At 38.3% G+C, this 19,721-nt stretch overlaps 1 pseudogene across 1 annotated transcript in view; it reads right to left on the bottom strand.

Moving 5' to 3' along the window:
• Nucleotides 1-5,818: 5,818 nt before the first annotated feature.
• LOC309805955 overlaps nucleotides 5,819-19,721 on the bottom strand; it is a 193,352-nt pseudogene continuing 179,449 nt past the window's right edge. Inside the window, exon 12 of the transcript in view lies at nucleotides 5,819-6,047. The product of the transcript in view is annotated as an uncharacterized misc_RNA (transcript). The remainder of the gene's footprint in view (nucleotides 6,048-19,721) is intronic.

A 19,721-nucleotide genomic window follows, 5' to 3' on the forward strand; every position in this document is an offset into this window, starting at 1 on the left:
ATTTGGTAGCTTAATTAGAAACCTAGAACAGGCAAGGTTGTGACTGTATCTTGAGACACTTAGCTCCAAAGCAAATGAAAAGCATGAATCTGTTTTTTCAGTCTGTTTTCCTAGTAGTATTTGACCAGGTTACTCACACACACACCAGCCATTGTTGCACAGTTTTATTTTACTCTTAAAAACAGACACTAAGATGTGGTCTGTTTGAATTTTTATTGCTATGAGCAAGAACATTAAAGCCAAGCTTCCACTAATGCCTTGACATCTTCCTCCTGGCACAGGTGAGCTTCCTGTGGCCCATGTTTCTCAAAGCATCCTCAATGAATGTAAGGGTGTTCTTACGAATACTGTCAACAGAAATGCCCACGGTTTTAGAGGACTCCAATGCCTTCATTTCTCTCAAAGAGACTTCTAATAAATAGTATTGCAGGTTGGAGAAACAAAAGATTTCCAGGGCCTGTAGTGACTTTATACAATTTCTCATTGGTCATAAAATACATAGATAGCATGATGAGTTTGCATCTACCGAGCAGTTTGTTTTTCCCCTCATGCTATCCACAGACTGGGACTGACCTGCCCAGTGTAAATTATGAACAAGTGGTGAGATTCCTACTGCAAGTTTTTCTGCTTCCTCTGGCCTCTGCTGAGAGAAACTGTTGATTCTCCACTCCGAACCTGAGAACATGAAAGCCCAGTTGTTTTTGGCTGCTGGAACTTTTGCTTTTGAGCCAGCTACACCTTTCATGGATATTTTCTTGAACCCTTTTTCATCTTTCTGTAATTACAGTGGATGTTGCCAAGGAACCTTTGCAGCAACTTTCAACCACGTGTTGCCTGGAACTAAGCCCATCTGACTAGTCAGGGAGTGGCTCCCTGCCTCAGACTGGCTTTTACAAGGTGAAGCTCCCCTCCTTCAACCCAAGGTAGCTGGTCCTCTGAAATGGAAGGACTCTCAGCTTTATGTAACTTAATTTTATTTTATTCAGATGAAATACCTTTGATATCAAGAAGAAATTCTTCCTGAGAAATGTGACAGTATGAAATGTGAGGAAATAACTCTTTTCTTCCACTGCAAAAGTGCTTGAAATTTGCCATGACTGAAAAAAATAATTGAAATTTTACTAATTGCATATTTTGGTTCTTCATTTTAAGTTTGAATAATGCAATCATTATGGGTCCTATGGGTGTATGAAACCATTTTCATACATGCTTAATTGTGTTTTTAGCTGGTAACATTTAAAATTAGGACAAATGTGAGAAGTGAGATTCAAAATACATATTCTATGTCTTGTAGAAAATGAAAACCAATCGCTTGACCATGAGTCTATGTTTTATGGATGGCGTTTTTTAGGAAATATCCCCAACTCATCCATATACTTGCAGAATTAGGAAAGGAATGTAGAAAAAAAATTTCTTATAGGAACGACTAGGGAGAAAGAGTGGCAAGAGCCAAGTTGGGGGAGAAAATGAAACTAAGGCCAAATCATTTTATCCTTAAACCTATAAAAAGGGGCTTCCCTGGTGGCGCAGTGGTTGAGAGTCCGCCTGCCGATGCAGAGGACACGGGTTCGTGCCCCGGTACGGGAACATCCCACATGCCGCGGAGCAGCTGGGCCCGTGAGCCATGACCGCTGAGTATGCGAGTCCGGAGCCTGTGCTCCACAACGGGAGAGGCCCCAACAGTGAGAGGCCCATGTACCGCAAAAAAAAAAAAAAAAGCCTATAAAAAGTACATTATAAATAATTACGAGCTTAAAAATTAAGTAGCTGACTGAACATTTTAACATGCTCTTTGGGACTTTTTATCATGTGTTCTCCTATAACCATTTCGATGTTAAAATGTCCTAACAAATCAATATAAGGTGTCTGGTCTACGGACTATTCTTTTTTATTACACAACAGGGAGCCAACTGGCATTTTGTCATTTAAGCAAGTCATTGTTTTCATTCCAGAATAACAATTTGTTTAATTTGATTGTTCCTAAGCAGATCCTGGAACTAACTTACTTTTATGAATCACCTTAAATATGTTGCCATTTGCTGTATATTGATTTATAATCATTGGTTCGTATTTTCTCTTTATTTCTTATCTTTTTCTTGGGGATATTTTGAAGAGAAAAGGCAAATAGGAGAACGAGTTACACAGGAAAGTATGTTTTCAACCATTCCAATAAAAATTCCCAGGGGATTTGCAATGAATTAGAAGCTTGAATTAATGTTTGCCCTTTAGCATTCTGAGTGATGACCCCCCCACATCGGTGTCTCTTCAATCAATTACAGCTAAAGCACAGAACACACTTACGGAGATGATAGCGGTTTCCATGGTAGCCAGGCAGACAGGTACATCTCCTCATGATGGAGTGACACTCCTCATTCTCAGCTGAACACTGACACACCTGTTTACAGTCCTTCCCGTTTGTTCCTGGTGGACAAACGAAGGGAAAGAGGAAATGTAAACCCAATGAATTAAATTTGTCTGTGTAAATATAGCTCTAAAAGTGAAAGCAGGGAAAAATTTATTAAATAAGACCATTGCCTACAGAAGTGTGCTGCCCTTTGGGATTTAGGTTTCATTAAATTTACTTGGGGATTACTTCACTCTTTGATTTTGTTTTGTTCAGTCAATTTGTGACCGACTGTCAAGGGCTGGCTGCAATTTTCTTGTCACTGAAGAAAATCATAGGGTGATGTCAGGTAAAATCAACTAAAATAATAGTATAATTCATGAGGGACCACATATCTGGATAAAGATTTTTTTTTTTTTTTTTTTTTTTGGTGCAGCCGGTTTAAATTCTCAAGGTTGTTTCTCTCTCTGCATTAGTATGCACTGTTATTTGTGTCACTTGTCAGCTACTCTGCTGGTTGTGCTGTTTTCTTTTTACAGGCCAAGCAGTGAAAGCTTTCTCTTCAACTTCTAAATAATATCATGCCATTTTGCTAGGAAAAGAGAAAGGCTTTCTGGGTATTTTTCAGCTTACAAAACAGAGTCAAGTAGACATTTTGAGTTTCATGATTGTATTTGATAAACATTCAAACAAATTCAGTAAAAAAAAAAAAAAATCAGACAATTTAGGTTGTTGTAGACCTAAATTTGAATAATAATTTCTGGATCAACCTTTTAACTTATCACCTTGGGGGCTTGTCACCGTGAAAGAACAAACCGTTTAAAAAGCCCTCACACTGGAGAAGTTATTAACTGTCTTGTTCACTGCATCCCTGTGTTTTGTTGGCTGCCCTGTGTGCCTGTGCTGTTACTTGTTTTTTAGCATCCACTATCCTTAAAAACATTTCATCTTTCAGTTTGCTTTAAGTAGAAATGACAGCAGTAATAGAAATGCTACCTTTAAGGGCCATTGGTTGCTTGCTTAGTATTAAAAACAAAGACTAATATAATACGGGGTGATTAATCAAAAAATGCATTGTTTTTCTCCCTTTCTTGAGTGAGATATGTACAAATAAGAGAGTATTAAGTAGAATCTGACTCAGCATCTGAACAGCTGTTTATGTAGTCTGCTGTTGGTCTAGACATTCTTTTATCTAAGAATCACTGATTGTTCAAATATATCAGGAAAGCACTTATCCTGAACTTGCCAGGTATGCCAGAAAGCACATCTGGGTTTACTGCCTGAAAAGTTTATTAACTTTGTTTGTTAATAAGTGACTAAGCAATAAGAACTGCGTATGGCATTTCAGAGGTGACTGGGAGTGGATGTTTGGATATTCTTACTTCCTTCACATCGTGGTCAGTAAACACATAACAGCATCACCTACATTTCACTGTGACGTGATGAAAGGTGATCCCTAATGGAAGGCTCACAAGCAATCAGAAAAATCAAAATGTTTCATTAAAGCCTTCTGATAACTTTAGAAACCAAGAGCTGTGGTTATTACAAATTCTTCCCATCATGGGGAAGACCTGTTTTTGCCATGGGGTTACCTGAGTATAAATCTTGATATGGCCACAGCAAACATGGCCACAAAACCCTGCGCTCTGAGGAGAATAATAACATTAGAGGAGTCAAAGTGGCCATGCTGAACACAATAGGGTTTGTATAATAAGTTCCAGTATCACCATCTATTGATATTTAGCCATTTCCCATCTTGAGTTATGGGGCCCACTGGCATAGGGCTTTGAGGGAAGCGGTGTTCTGACTGGTCTGCTTTGAGAGAGAGAGGGAGCCATCCTGAACACCGTGCTGGTCTGCGAGATCCACTGAAGGTTGTGTGGTCTAGAGGAAATGGTGGGAACTTTGGGTCGGGGGGCTCAGCACGGCTATGGACCTTATCTCTGGCTTTAAACAGTTATTTAAGCTCTAAGACCTTCAATTTCCTCTTCTGTAAAATGGGATTCATAAAATCTATCTCACAGATTGTTATCAGGAGTAACCTAGTAGACATAGTAACATAAAGGAATCTCATAATACTTCAGTAAAATGTGTTTCCTTTCCATTGAAACCCTTGCATTTAAAATCAGGATCAACTATTCAACAAAGATGCTATACCTGGGCAAAAACCATAGACACATTCAGAATAATATGGGAAAAATACATAATATGCAAAGACCAATGCTTTTCTAAAAAAAATTGAAATCACCTGGCTTGATGTTTCTGAAACACACATAAATAAAATTTAACCACTTTCTCATTAATCGTTCAGTGTTTTGAGGCTTCACAAAAATGTTCGCAAATATTAGTCACTTCTCCATCCCAAGAAGAGCTCAGACAAATCCTTAGCTTTGATTCTGGAACTCCAGTGGAATCAAAATTGCAGAAGACATAAATAATTACTCAGGAAGACTGATCTCTTGAAGTTCTCAAAGTCTGTTCTTCAATGGATATTTAAGTGTCTTTGAAGGAATTTACAATTTATATTGAAAAGCAATAAAGTGCAAATGGAAATAAAAGCAAGTCAAAGCATTCTGGATGTTATTAAAGAGAATTCTTGAGAAATATTGTAGCATTTCTTAGATTATATATGCATCATGAAAAACATCCATCAATTGTCATCTGGCTAAATAATCATGACTTTGACTAAGACTTCAGAGGAAATCAAAGTTAATGCAAAGCCTGCTTCATGTCCTCTGAAAGAGGAGGTGGTGTGTTGGTTTGTTGCCTCATGATCCCAGATGGACTGCATTATGGGGCATGCTTTCAATCTATCTTACAAAATTTGCAGAATTCTAGAATGTTCTCATTCAGCCAAAAAATATTTCCTGGATACCTGCTATGTGCTAGGTTCACAACAAAATCAAGCAAAATCAAGCATAGTGCGTGTACCCATCAAGCTTGCAATAGTAGAAAGACGAACACAACAAAATTATCATTCAAATAAGTGCCTAATTTAAAAGTGTTATAAGGGGTTAGTATGTTTGAGAGAGAATAACATCAGGGACCCTAATTTAGATTGGCAGGCAGGAGATGGGGTGTGTTTAGTTCCAAATGTTCTCTTTGAGGAGATCACCATTTAACAGATCTGAAACACTAGAGAGAGTGTAATGAGTGGGAAAGGGAAGGGGAAGGAAAAAAGAGTAGGGAAGACAAAAAATTTCCAGAGGGAAAGACCCAGATACATATGAGTTATCAATACAATTCCCAAACAGTGTGCTGGCAATGGCATGTATGTATGTATGTTAGACAAGGTAAGGCTTGCATTATTATAAATGTTTCTGTATTAGTTTCCTAAGCTGTAAGGAACTGTCACAAATTCAGTGGCTTTAAAATACATAAATTTATTACCTCTCAGTTCTGCAGGTTAGAAGTCTAAAATCAGGTGTTGACAGGGCTGTGTTCTTTCAGGACACTTGAGGAGAGGATCCATTTCTTTGTCTCTTCTAGCTCCTAGGACCCACCTATATTCCTTGGCTTTTGGCCACTTTCTCAATCTTCTAAGCCAGCAGTTTAGCTGCTTGTTTCTGCTCTGACTGTTTCCCTCTTATAAGAAATTTTTGATTACATTAGACTTACCAGGTAATCCAAAAAAATCTCTCCACCTCAAAATCATTAACTTCTGCGAAGTTCCATTTGCCATGTAAGATTACCTATTAACAGACTGCAGAAATTAGAACATCTTTGAGGGTCTATTATTCAACTTATCACAATCTCTGTATTTCTAAATATTTTAAGTAGCTTCTGACTTACCTTAGAGACCATGTTATTAAATAGAGCTATGTTATTAACAATAGCTTGATGCACAAGTCTTTATAGAAATAAATACAAATATAAATATTTTTTAAACCATGTAATATAAAAAATACATGGGCTGTCCAGTTTTCCCAGCACCACTTATTGAAGAGGCTGTCTTTTCTCCACTGTATATTCTGGCCTCCTTTATCAAAGATAAGGTGACCATATGTGCGTGGGTTTATCTCTGAGATTTCTGTCTTGTTCCATTAATCTATATTTCTGTTTTTGTACCAGTACCATACTGTCTTGATTACTGTAGCTGTGTAGTATAGTCTGAAGTCTGGGATCCTGATTCCTCCAGCTCCATTTTTCTTTCTCAAGATTGCTTTGGCTATTAGGGGTCCTTTGTGTTTCCATACAAACTGTGAAATTTTTTGTTCTAGTTCTGTGAAAAATGCCATTGGTAGTTTGATAGGGATTGCATTGAATCAGCCTCATAGAGCAGGGAGATCAGCTCGGTGCTTTGTGACCACCTAGCGGGGTGGGATAGGGAGGGTGGGAGGGAGACGCAAGAGGGAAGAGATATGGGGATATACGTATGCATATAGCTGATTCACTTTGTTATACAGCAGAAACTAAGACCGTTGTAAAGCAATTATACTCCAATAAAAATGTTAAAAAAAACAAATTAACATAAAATATATATATATATATATATATATATATATATATATATATATATGGGCACTTCCCTGGTGGCACAGAGGTTAAGAATCCATCTGCCAATGCAGGGCCCACTGGTTCGAGCCCTGATCTGGGAAGATCCTACATGCCGCGGAGCAACAAAGCCCGTGCACCACAACTGCTGAGCCTGTGCTCTAGAGCCTGCTAGCCACAACTACGGAGCCCACGTGCCACAACTACTGAAGCCCGTGCACCTAGAGTCCATGCTTCCCAACAAAAGAAGCCACCACAGTGAGAAGCCTGCGCACCGCAACGAAGAGTAGCCCCCACTCAACGCAACTAGAGGAAGCTCACGTGCAGCAACAAAGACTCAATGCAGCCATAAATAAATAAATAAACAAACCTATGTCATAAAATAACCTTAAAAAATAAAAAAATATATGGAAAAACTATCATCAATTATTAATTTTTTTTTTTCCTTAGCGGAACCAAAGGACAGGTTTTAATAAATGTCACTTTGAGAATGACCTGGGACTCTTGAGGGAAGGTCAGAACCCAGCAAGAACCTGGGAAGCAACTTGAGTGCCCAGATACACCTACAGTAAGACTCAGGAGGAAGAGACTTCTCAAGGGCTAAAACTGACAGAAGACTAAATGCAGATTGCAGTGGAAGTTTCTATATCATGAATTGCTTGTTCTTCTTAATGCTCAATGTAATAACATTATTTTTTCTGTTTTAAGAAAACAACTTAAAGGGCTCCCCCTGACTATAGAACAGTGTTTGTTTTTATGTATAAGGTCTCCTTTAAGCAGATGTTACTGTGCACATAGCAAGATAAGCAAACATTAAGCCACTTGCCCAAATGGCAAGGCTACTAAGGAAAAATCAGGAACAAAACCAAGATAGCCTTAGGATGAGCTCTGAGCTTTTTTCCAGTCTCTCGGGGATTCTTAGGAGGTGAGAAGGTGCTAATTTTATATAACATTGAAAAGATTACAAAGTTGGACAAGAGGCCAAGTTGTGGTTTGACTTAGTAGGTAGAAAAATCAGCCTGGAGAGTTTTATATTGACATTTTCTTGTCCACCTTGTTTAATAGTTAGCCACCCAGTTCCCTGGAAGAACCGGTCAAACCAGTTTGAAGTAATATAGTTGATGCCTCTTTCTAGTTGAAATCATTTTGGGCAACCAAAGGACCACAAAGCCTCTGAGGGTGGCTTCTCTGTAGATTTAAGTTGTTTCTCCATATTAAAGCTAGATTTCACCCTTTGAATTAACCAGTGAATGTACTCCAAAATAAGACTGAACTGACAGTTCCTATTTTTTGATTTAGGTAGAACTTACATCACTTTGACCATGAAGATATGACTTGAATAGAGATAAATACCCAAAAGATTTTGGAAGGGAAAATATTGTATTTTTGATTTGTTTGCTTCTTGGGCATTTGAATGATTTTTATTAAAAACTGAAGAGTCAGCTTTGCTAAATTCAAGATGAGACAAATCAGTTAGAGAGACAAGTTGGTTAACTCTGAAAATGTCATAAACAGTGCCTCTCACCTAGTTTTACTATAGGGTAAATTTTCTAATAGTACTTTTTGCTCCTAAGAAATAACAATTATCTTCTTCAAAGTGACTTGTGAGAGGTCATTCATATCTTTACTTTTCCCACTAAAACTTAAAGATAGATGAGATCTCAACTAGAGAATGTAATGAATTTGTCTTTGTTTAATTGTCTTGTCTACTGTCTTATGTAATTATTTTACCTGAGCGATATATCTGGCTGGCAAACATTTTCTGAGATGGCACACAGAATTCAAACCATACACTACACATAAGAAAATGCAATGAATTGACTTTTTGTTTGGAAATTCATGACTGTGTTAGCATTTGACACGGCTTAGAGTAACTTCTCATGGGAAGAACCTGTCCGGCCTAGTAAGAAGATACATTGTGCAGTCCCAAGATCACTGTGATGGTTAGAAACTCCAAGGCCTTCTACATCAGCACAGAGTCCCTGACAGCTAACTAAGCATAAGCAGAAAAGTGTTTTAGACTGTCAAAACAAGTACCCACCATCTCACCAGTTGTTTTTTTTTAAAAGCCTGTAGCTTTCATGATGGGCAGAGAGGTGTATTCAAATTTCATCTAATACTTTGCTTCTCACAAATTGGGATTGACCTTAGGTGTTTTGTGATAGCATATTTTGCTCAAGTCTTTATCAAAGGCCCGGTAATAGATCAGCTGTCATCCACCCGTTTCTCAGAATGTCTTTGTATTAAACTAATGGTCCAGCAGAGCAGCCAGCCTGACAGGCAGGTTATTTATTTGCAATCCGGTAAAAGAACTGACAACTTCATTGTTTTAATTGTTCATTTTTCATGGGTTGATGCATTAGCTCACTCAGATCTTTGTGCCTCAGTCAGAGAATAAATATATGGGAGTGAGGGCATCAGAATGACTGGGTCCATCTTAAAGTTCAAGAAGCTGCAGAGAGCCAGCTTGGTGCCGGCTGTGATTACCAGCATCCCACAAGCATTTGGGGACTTTTTTTTGTCTTATCTCTGTTCTGCATCTCTTTCCTCTCTTTCAGGAAGACCTATGATGTCAGCTACTGATCTGATTGTTTTTTGAAACAATGTTCCTGGTTCTCACAGCCTATTAAGGAGAAAGACTGGAGCGGGCCTAGAGTCTCCGTGTCTCAGTCAGGGTGGGGACCTGCCAGACAGAGGCCCAGAGACCTCAGATATCAAGATATCATCGAGAGCAGATATAGCTCAGTCAAAGCCTGTCAGAATCACCAGCAAGTTATTTTGCTAAATACACATGGCCTGGCCTTAGCTTCGGAGATTTAAGTGACTCTTTGGTAGGGACTGAATACATATATTTTTAAAATCCTATGATAAACTCCTGGTTGACAGCCACTGACCTAGAGTATAGACCAACACCCTCAATTTACAGACAAGATATCCAATAGATTGGATCACTTGCCCAAGGTCATAACTAATTAGTAGCAGAGCTAAAACTAGAACTAAGGGGTCCTGACCCTTTGATCAATGACCTTTTCATTCTCCACATCAGACACCATTCTCTAGGAACTACTGATATACTTTGAAGAGGTTCTCCCAAGACCTTCTGCACGTGCTTAGGTGCCGGGTGCAATATGGAGGTGACCACGTGCACTCAAGACTCATCTCAAATGCTGGCCCTCAGAGAGTAGAAGACATCTCCACAGTCCAGTTATAAATATGAAAGGGGCTCCTGTAAAGCAACTGGTACTCAACTCATATTATTACTTTGCTGTTTTTCCTTCATATTAAAATTGAGAGCACCTGTAGGGAAGAGGCAATATTTTATTATTTTTAATATGCCTGACACCTCCCATACATAGAACCTGGAACACAGAAGTTGCTCAATAAATATTTGGTGAAGAAAAGAAAACAAGAAGGAAGGAATGCTTCTCTACTCCAAAACGCATAACTGTGTGCAAGGCTGATCCTATACAAAAACAGAACACTGGCTCCCTGCATGGCATTCTTATTATACATTCATTTGCTTATTAAACATTTATTCAACATTTACATTATTCACAAGGTCCTGTGCTTGGCACTGATGATATAAAATAAATAAGGCTAGTATTGTTTTTGAGAATCCAAGAGACTGATTCAGGAAGATGTGAAAAATTGATACAGAACATTCTGACAAGTGCTGCGAATAGAGACACATAAAAAAGGCTAAGGAGGGGCTTCCCTGGTGGCACAGTGGTTGAGAGGCCGCCTGCTGATGCAGGGGACACGGGTTCGTGCCCCAGTCCGGGAAGATCCCACATGCCGCAGAGCGGCTGGGCCCGTGAGCCATGGCCGCTGAGCCTGCACGTCTGGAGCCTGTGCTCCGCAACGGGAGAGGCCACAACAGTGAGAGGCCCGCGTACCGCAAAAAAAAAAAAAAAAAAAAAGGCTAAGGAATCTAAAAGAAAAGAAAAGTTAACCCTATCAGGAGGGAATCAGGGTGTCTTCAGAAAGGTAGCATTAGAACTGGGTCTAGAAGAGTAGAAATTCATCAGTCAGAAGGAAGAGAATGAATGAGTAAAGTCTTTTATTGAAAGTGAGAGACACATTTTCTTTATGGCTAAAGGACAGGGTTTATAGGAACAAGAATGATGTTGAAGAGTTGTGCTGGTCCTTAAAAGTGAACCATTTTTAATATCACACTGAAGCTTTAATCTGGTGCTTGCAGGTTGCCATAAAAACATCATGGTCAGACTGACGACAGTGTGCATATTGGACTGGAGGTTGGGAGCCCAGTTGGGGGCAATTGCAGGCATCTTAGTGAGAGAAAAGAACCTGAACTGGAGATCTGGAAAAGGATGGAGATAAAAGGTTGTACCAAGAGATTTTCCTTGAGGTGGAATGGATAGGACCAGACGACAGATTGTATAAGAGATCAGAGGGAATACTCTCTTGGTCCCTAAATATTTCTTTCATTGTTTGTCGTTGTTTGTTTGCTTGTTTTTGCCATATGGCATCTCTCTTCCAAAATGGCCTAATATGCTCACATTCCAGTTGCAAATGGGCTAGAAAATATTAAGATATTGACTGCAGAAGGCCACAGCAACTAAGCAAATCTGAATCAGTATGCAGCCATTCTTATGTTTTTGATAACAGGCCTTTTCAGTTTACCTTGGCAATTAAAGCACTGGTTGGAGAGGGCAGGCAGACAGGGCAGGGGCTCTGTAAGAGCTACAGAGTGTGGATAATCCAGCAGCTCAGGATTGGAAAACAGTATGTGGATCAGAAAAGGGAAATGAGCCTAAGACAATGGGGCTGGGATAAGTCCCGAAAGCAAGTTCCTCCTGGCTCATTTCTTTTAGGCTTGTTTTCTGAATATATGCTCACATACAGCACAATCCTTAAGGAAATGTTCGGAGTGTTTCAGTGTTGAAGTCAAGTGGCAATGTTCCTTTTTGCAATGGATACCTTATATGCCAGGGTCAGCATGGTATCTCACTAGGGCATTCATGATGGCTGCTGCCCCTTTTGTGGAACCTGGTGGTTGCCAGTCTCCAGATGTGTGTACAGTACTAATAACTATCTAGTAACAATATTTCCTCTTCATCAGTGTTCCAGATAAAAGCCAAACAATATGTAACAATTCTAGAACTTTAACATTTCAGTTTAAAACTGATGGATTATATTAATAGTCCCAGAAGAAATATATCCATTCTGAAAACCAAGGGTTAATTTATTCATGCCTAATTTTCAATCTTCTTTTATTTATTTATTTATTTATTTATTTATTTATTTATTTATTCGGTATGCGGGCCTCTCACTGTTGTGGCCTCTCCCATTGCGGAGCACAGGCTCCAGACATGCAGGCTCAGCGGCCATGGCTCATGGGCCCAGCCACTCCGCGGCATGTGGGATCTTCCCGGACCAGGACATGAACCCGTATCCCCTGCATCGGCAGGCAGCCTTTCAACCACTGCGCCACCAGGGAAGCCCTTCTTTTATGTTTTATTCAGCTACTAAAAGGTGAAAATAAGTAGCATGGTTAAAACTGTGGTTAGGAGACTTTTGACCTCCAGCAGATGTTCAGAATTTAAGAATTCAATCAGAGAGAGGACAAAAGTTTGCAGAAATAAGAGAAGGTAAGAGTGACCAGAGAGCAACTTATGGGAAATGAATGACTTGGAGAACTGAGGAAAGGCTCATGATTAGGGGGCTGACATTTTCTGAGTACCTACTGTGTGCCAGATCTGTTCTAAGCCCTATCCTTGTATTATCTCATTTGATAACCAAAACAACCCTGTAAGGGAATGTCTGTTATTATTTTCATTTAACAGAAGAAACTAAGGAAACTAATGTGAAGTCGTTTGCTCAGAGCTTGCACAGCCTGAGTCAGCATTCGTGATTCAGTATCATTTTCTTAAACATGACTTTATACTTCTTCCCAGGAGTAACTACACTAACTGGGAGATAAGAACTTACCCTACTGGTTTATGGGCCCTTAAGAAAGGACCTGAGATCTATGTTCTCACCTCATTTCACAGAACCAGGATAGTACAGAGAGAAGAGACCTGGACTGGGCATTGGGAGTTATTAATTCTTACCCATGTTACTCTGGGAAAGTCACCTCTCTGAGGGCCATATTGGTTTCTGTTATTTCCATAGCTCTATTTAGTTTTACATTTCAAATATTTTTTATTATGAAAATGATCAGTAAAACACCTACAATGATGGAAATCTGGTACATTCTAATTTAGTATGAGTTTACAATAAGTTGGCTATGCTATATTCAAAACCATAGAAACTGATAAGTAAGATTAGATCCCATAATTTTCTGCTTCTCTATGAAACAATTAGATATTAAGTTTGAGATGCTATGTCACCAATCACTGCTTTCCACAAGATCCATAGAATTTAAAGGATAGGGGTAGTACCTAGAAAGAAGGACACCCACGTCTAAACCACTGAGTTAGAGGATAGCACCAATCATACCAGAGGCAATAATTCTACTTTGAGGGCTTCCCTGGTGGCGCAGTGGTTGAGAGTCCGCCTGCCGATGCAGGGGACACGGGTTCGTGCCCCAGTCCGGGAAGATCCCACATGCTGTGGAGCATCTGGGCCCGTGGGCCATGGCCGCTGAGCCTGCGTGTCTGGAGCCTGTGCTCCGCAACGGGAGAGGCCACAACAGTGAGAAAAAAAAAAAGAATTCTACTTTGAAATGCTAAGGGAAACTTTCAGTATTATCTGCTTAGAACTCACTGATTGGATGATGAGCAATATGGTGATTAGACAAAGAGGGCAGACGAGGTATAGGAGGTGCTTATATACTAGGCAAGAAACCCTGGAATCCCAAATCCCCAAGTGTTTCTGCTTCTGCTCAAGTGTGTTAATACTCCCTTCAGTACATACCCAAGATAAGTTTATAGAATCCAGGAACAGTATAATTAATAATAATTCTTTTCTTTTTTCATATTTGCTACCAGAAGAGAGGCAACTGCTCTTTGACTATTATCCTAGAGTGTTAATTTGTGGTATCCATGTAAAATGAATCCTTAATGAAAATTTTCTTCATGTCAGTATTAAGGTCAATGAAAGTGAACAAATGATAGTCACATATACTAATGAAACTTCTATATTAGTGATCAGCTCAAACCCTCACCTGGCAAACAGATGTCTTTCCTGAATATTATTCCCCCTTTATCACTATAGAAAAATAAAGCATCAGGAACAGAAACACAAGAGAAGCAGTTAATGTTATTTTGCATAATGCAATAAAATCAAATAACTCTAATAGAGTAAGTAGATTCTCATCAGTTCAAATCATAAAAAGCATTGCTTTTAGGCCATGGCTTGTGAAAACAAATGCCTTTTCTGCATGCCAGTATTTTAAAGACAGATATAAATATTCACTCATAAACAACCACTAAGGCTTCATTCATTCAATTAGCAAATATTAATTCAATGGTTACTATGTAGCAGGCACTGCATTTGTTTAGGAAAAACTCAAAATCAACTAGATCTCAAAGTTTTCTTTATTTCAAAGTCACCAGTTTGTGTGAATTCCTTAAGAATAAGAACAACAAGATAATTGAAAGAAATTGGCCCCTAACTTTTATGAACTGTTCATCTCGGCTTCAGCTACTTTACCTGCCAACTCTCCAAAACAAACTCCAATTCAATTAGTAATAAAATATTGCAACTCTCCATGAAGCTCTTTCCCTTTCAAATGGCAGTTTACTTGATCCAAGGTCAGGGACTAAAATGAACTACTTCATGTTATCACTCTTTCCTTACATATTGTCCTGAATAGGTCACAGTCTTCCTTAATAATTTGAAAGCATTTTTATTTGTGCCCTGGGAATGACTAGAAGAGCTTTTAATATTATTAAGTCTAGATCAAATCAATCCAGTCTAAATAGGGCATGGGACTAATACTTCTTTAACCACCCCTCCTTCTTACCAATTATTCACGACTACACTGGTGGCCTTGTTAGGGAATCCTTGACATCTGTGAGCAGAGGTTCCAGATGCAGGCCACTTTCATGCATTTTGCTGACAACCTTTGAACCAAGCTGCCAAGTCAAAGCTTACCATAGTCTTAAAATCCAAATGATGATTCATTGTTTGCTTGCAGAGACAGATTACCATTGTTAACTTGACCTTAGCCTCTAACTCCAAGTCAAAAATGCTGGAAGACATGGGCATCTTAACTAGAGCAAGACATAGATCAAATTACCTTCAACAAAGAAATGAATGGCTGGCATCTCATGAACTGTAAAGTGCAGTGGGTTTTCCATGGAAGATGAAGTTGAGACTGATGACAAAAGATTCCATTACTTAATTGAGTTTAATAAAATATGGAGGAACAAACTTTGCCATGATTTCAAACAGTTTGATGAATAAGTAGAGTCATTCTGAGAGCTTGCTAACTGCACAGTTCTTGGGACTGAAGTTTTTCTAAGAGCATGAGTGAGACAAGAGAGGAACTATCCAGAGACATGGATAATGTTGTCATAATTTCCTTGGGACAACCAAATCAGATTAGATTATATTGTTTTAATTGGCTTACTTGCAGGATTTAGAGCAAGATAAGGGTAGAGGAGTGGGAATGAAAAGGCTGCTATGGGGAGACAAGGGAAAATATTTGTTCCAGAGGAGACAATTTTTGGTAAGTGAAGGAAGTGTAGTGAGGCTACAGGAGAGCTAAGGCCAGGCCAAACATGACCATCAAGTGAGAATTTTACGAGCGTGTTAAATCTCATCATGTCATGAGTTAAACTGCAATTTTATGAAACGTTGGTTGAACTGAATTGAGGTAGTGTGGATCCACAATTGAGGAAAAGAAAGACTTGGAAGTTTAAATAATAACAGATCATTATTGTTTTTGGTATATGACACCAGCTCTTCTTTTTCCAGTGAGTTTTAACTAGGTAAAAACTAAAATGTGTATATGATTTTTAAAAATACTTATAAAATCCAGTCTTCAAGTTTAGCTTAAAACCAAGATAAATGAAGATTAAATTTTGGAAAATGTCTAATATTGATGATATAATGTTGATCTTAATATTTTAGAAGGTTATAGTTCTTATTTACTTTCTGCTTCAGATCTGGGAGGAGAGAGAACTCTCTCTACCAGGCCAGAAATGTATGACAATTCAATATTATTAGTCTTGATATCTCCATAAAAGTACTGATTTTTCCAAACAAAATCTTTTTGAAAATTAATCTAGAAAAATGCACTTTTCCACACAAACAGCAAATAAGCACTTCAGAGGTTCATCCCAAAACGCTCTGTAATTCAGCATTTCCAACAAAAGGTGATCTATCTCAGAAACACTAGAGACATTTCTCCTTTTAATAGTTTGCCAATGTGTAAGCTCTTATGACATCTGAAGGTTTTAAAAACTGGCACAAGCTAGTTACTTAGAAACACATGAGCATTTCTTTGGGTCTCTGGAGAATGCAAGTTAATAGAAAGTGACATCCACGTGCACCTGAGGATGCTAACGGTGTGTGCATGCACCTAAGGATACCAGCGAGACACATGCACACCTAAGGACACTAATGCATTCATGTATCTCTTACTGTGTGACCTCATCAACCTGCTGTCAAAAGTGCTCGTTGAAACATGAAAAGTTCAATTATTCACCCAGTTATTTTGCCTACACTAACTGGTCTGGGGTTTTTTCCTTTTGAATTAATTGAGCTGATGAGCTGTGTTCATATTATGGAGTTAAGCTTATATCATCTTCAAGGGTTGGAAATATACAGCATCTTTCCCAAAATTGCAATTTAAGGATCATGTTTTTAAAGTAGTTGCAAGTCAACACTAGAATAGAGTATATGAAACACACCATATTTAGATGTATGTTCATTAACCAGAATTTTATTCATTTTAAACTATAGGAATCTATTGGACAAAAAAAGGTGCATGTGTGTACAGGGCATGAGGTAGAACTGCTCAGTCCTCCTCCATTGTCACCTCTGGCTCCAAACCAGCCAGGGAGAGGGAAGGATATCCCGGAGATGGACTGCACAGTGTGACACACCTGGTGACAATTCAACCTCTAAAAGTCCACCTGGACAGCTGAATATGGAAAATAAATCAACTTTTTTCTCCCTTCCTTCCTTCCTTCCTCCCTCCCTCCTTTCTTCTTTCCCTCCCTTTCCCTCCCCTCCTCTCCCCTCCTCTACCCTCGCCTACCCTCTTCTCCTCTCCCTTCCTTTCTAAAATATAGTTCCTGTTTCTGTGTACTACTCCAGTGCCTGTCAAATGAACCAACTCTGTTTCTAGGCTTCTGGACATAAACTTTTCAACCACTGGAAAACTTTTTAATATTTTTAAAATAGTTTTCCCAATCATATTGAAAAGCATTTCACCCTCTGTCAAATTATTCTATTCATTACCTCTCTAACACAGAGCATGGAGAATTTTATGCATAGTATCTTATACAGAATATACAACAATTTAAAAATATTCAGTCCAAAGGTTATTTTACACAGCTGATAAGAAATTACTGCGTAGCTGGAGCTTTATAATCTAAAATCACATTTTCAACACAGAAAATTACAGTACAAGGCAGAAATAAATTCAAGTTTATCTACACAAATCTCTTTCTGGTTTGTATAAATGAATTTTTATTAAATTATTATTTTTTACAATAACATTCACACTCAGGAATTTACCCCATATACATAACTCATTTCTCACAAAAACCATACCCATGTATGTAACTCATTTTTCCTTATTCTTATGTATTTTCCTTTTTCTAGCATAGCCGTATTTCTCAAGTTCATAAATTGGCAGCCAATAATTACACTTCTGCCTCAATTTATCTCCTTTATTTCAAATATATTCATTAATTACTAAAAATGGAACATATAGAACAACCTAAAAATTTAGAGACCTCAAAATAAGACATCAGTGAGATAACTTAAGTCACACTGATTCTTATCTGGTTGAAGGGGGCAGGAAGGAGGGGGCTATTTCCTCAATTAGCATCAGCCAGAGCCCAACAAAATTCCCATACCCAGGGAGGCTGGCATGTGGTTTAAAACCTTCTATTATAAAGCTTGAAGTATGGGTGATCAAAACCAAACCAAACACACACACACACCCAACACACACACATACATACTAGAGCAAACTATTAGATTGAAAGAAATAATGATACCCCAGTACATCTAGTGGTTCTTTACCATTCTATTTTTCTACAACTGGAATTTCGCATTTACATAGACTCAGAGATGCTCCATATAAATAGGCACAGAAACCTCCTAGGACATATTCTGTGCTTGAAAATACATCTCCTGCTCTCTATTCCTAATTATCCCCTTAAGGAAAGCTCTCCTTTGAGTCTCTGAATGTTCTTCATTTATATGTACTCTCCACACCCTGGAAGACATAGTCAACTAACATTGAAGTTCAGATATCTCCCTTCTGGTATAGATTACTGGGATAAAGCTAAACACAGCTAGGTGGAGGGTGGAAGGAGGAAAGGGGTGAAATGTGGGATATGGCGGGGATGGGGAGTGGGGAGGGAAAGGGACAAGCCTTGACTGCTTTGCAATTTTCCAAGGTGGGCTTGTCCCTTGATGGGATATTTTTGGGTCAGGTAGGATATATATGGCTATCATGAAAGGTATTGGGTTTCTGTCAGAGGAAAATGAACAAAAATGGTACAACAAACTAGCCAGGTTGTGCTGTAATTATTTTTAACCTGCTACTTGGGTGTATGTTCAACCTAGTAACAAAAATATTTGTTAGGAAAAAAATACTTGACATTTAAATTCTGGGCATTTTGTTCTTTGCTAAAAACGAAGAGGAAAGGGTGGGTGCTGTAGTTTAGAATGGAGAGAAAAGAATGGGCAACTTGTGATAGTCTCTAAGGAGAAACGGAGAAACAGGCTTAGAAGATGAAGTAAGATTCACTTTTAGATTCAAGATTCATTACTGAAGTTCTTATGCTGGAGATTATAATAGTGATGATTAAAAAGATTCATTCTCACCTGGATGTTAAAAATAATAATACCCACCCACCTTCCTTTACAGATTTTTTATAATAATTTTTGTCAAATGATATAAAAGTCTTGTGGAAAATTTTAAATATTTGGACCTAGGACTGGTTTTATTACCACTAGTTTATGGAAGTCAGGTCAGTTTGCCCAATGATATTTTTTTCTGGAACCATTAACAACCGGTCATCCTACGTCCATCTTCTGATAAAACATGTAAAGCAAATTTTCACAACTTTTTTTCAATTTTCAATTTAATTTATTCATTGAAGTTAGTTATCATGGACCTAGACAAAGATATTATTTTTCCTTTAATAGATTGGCAAAGATTATAAGGTTTGGCATATGCAGTGTTTGCCAGGGTCAGGGCTAAAAGGCACTTTCACACATAGTGTGAGTTTAAATCACAAAACCACAGTTTTTTTTTTTTTTCTGGAGATAGACACTCTTTGCAATATTTATTAAAGTTCTAAATAAATAAGCCTTGCTATTATGTAGCTAGGAAATTTAACTCACAGAGAAACTCTCACATTCATGCAAAGAAATAAATGAAAGAATGTTTACCACAGAATTTTTTTAATACCAAAATACTGAAAACAATCTAAATGTCCATCTATAGGGGACTTATTAAACAAATCTTTTTAAGGGCCTACAATAGAATATTCTGGAACCATATGGAAGAAAAGGTAGATCTGTGTGAACTGACAGGAAAAGATGCCTACAATACATAGTTTAGTAAATAAAACAGATAAGCAAGACATAAAATGAATGTTTAGTGCAATCACATTCACGTTAAGAAAAAAAACTGGTGGGGCTTGGAGGGGAAAATTGTAAACTGGCAGGGAAGCTTTTTACTCTACACAATTCTGCACCATTATTTTTTAAAAATATTTTTGCC

Source organism: Mesoplodon mirus (assembly GCF_964341445.2).
Source record: "Mesoplodon mirus genome assembly, chromosome: 6".
Lineage (NCBI taxonomy): Eukaryota > Metazoa > Chordata > Mammalia > Artiodactyla > Ziphiidae > Mesoplodon > Mesoplodon mirus.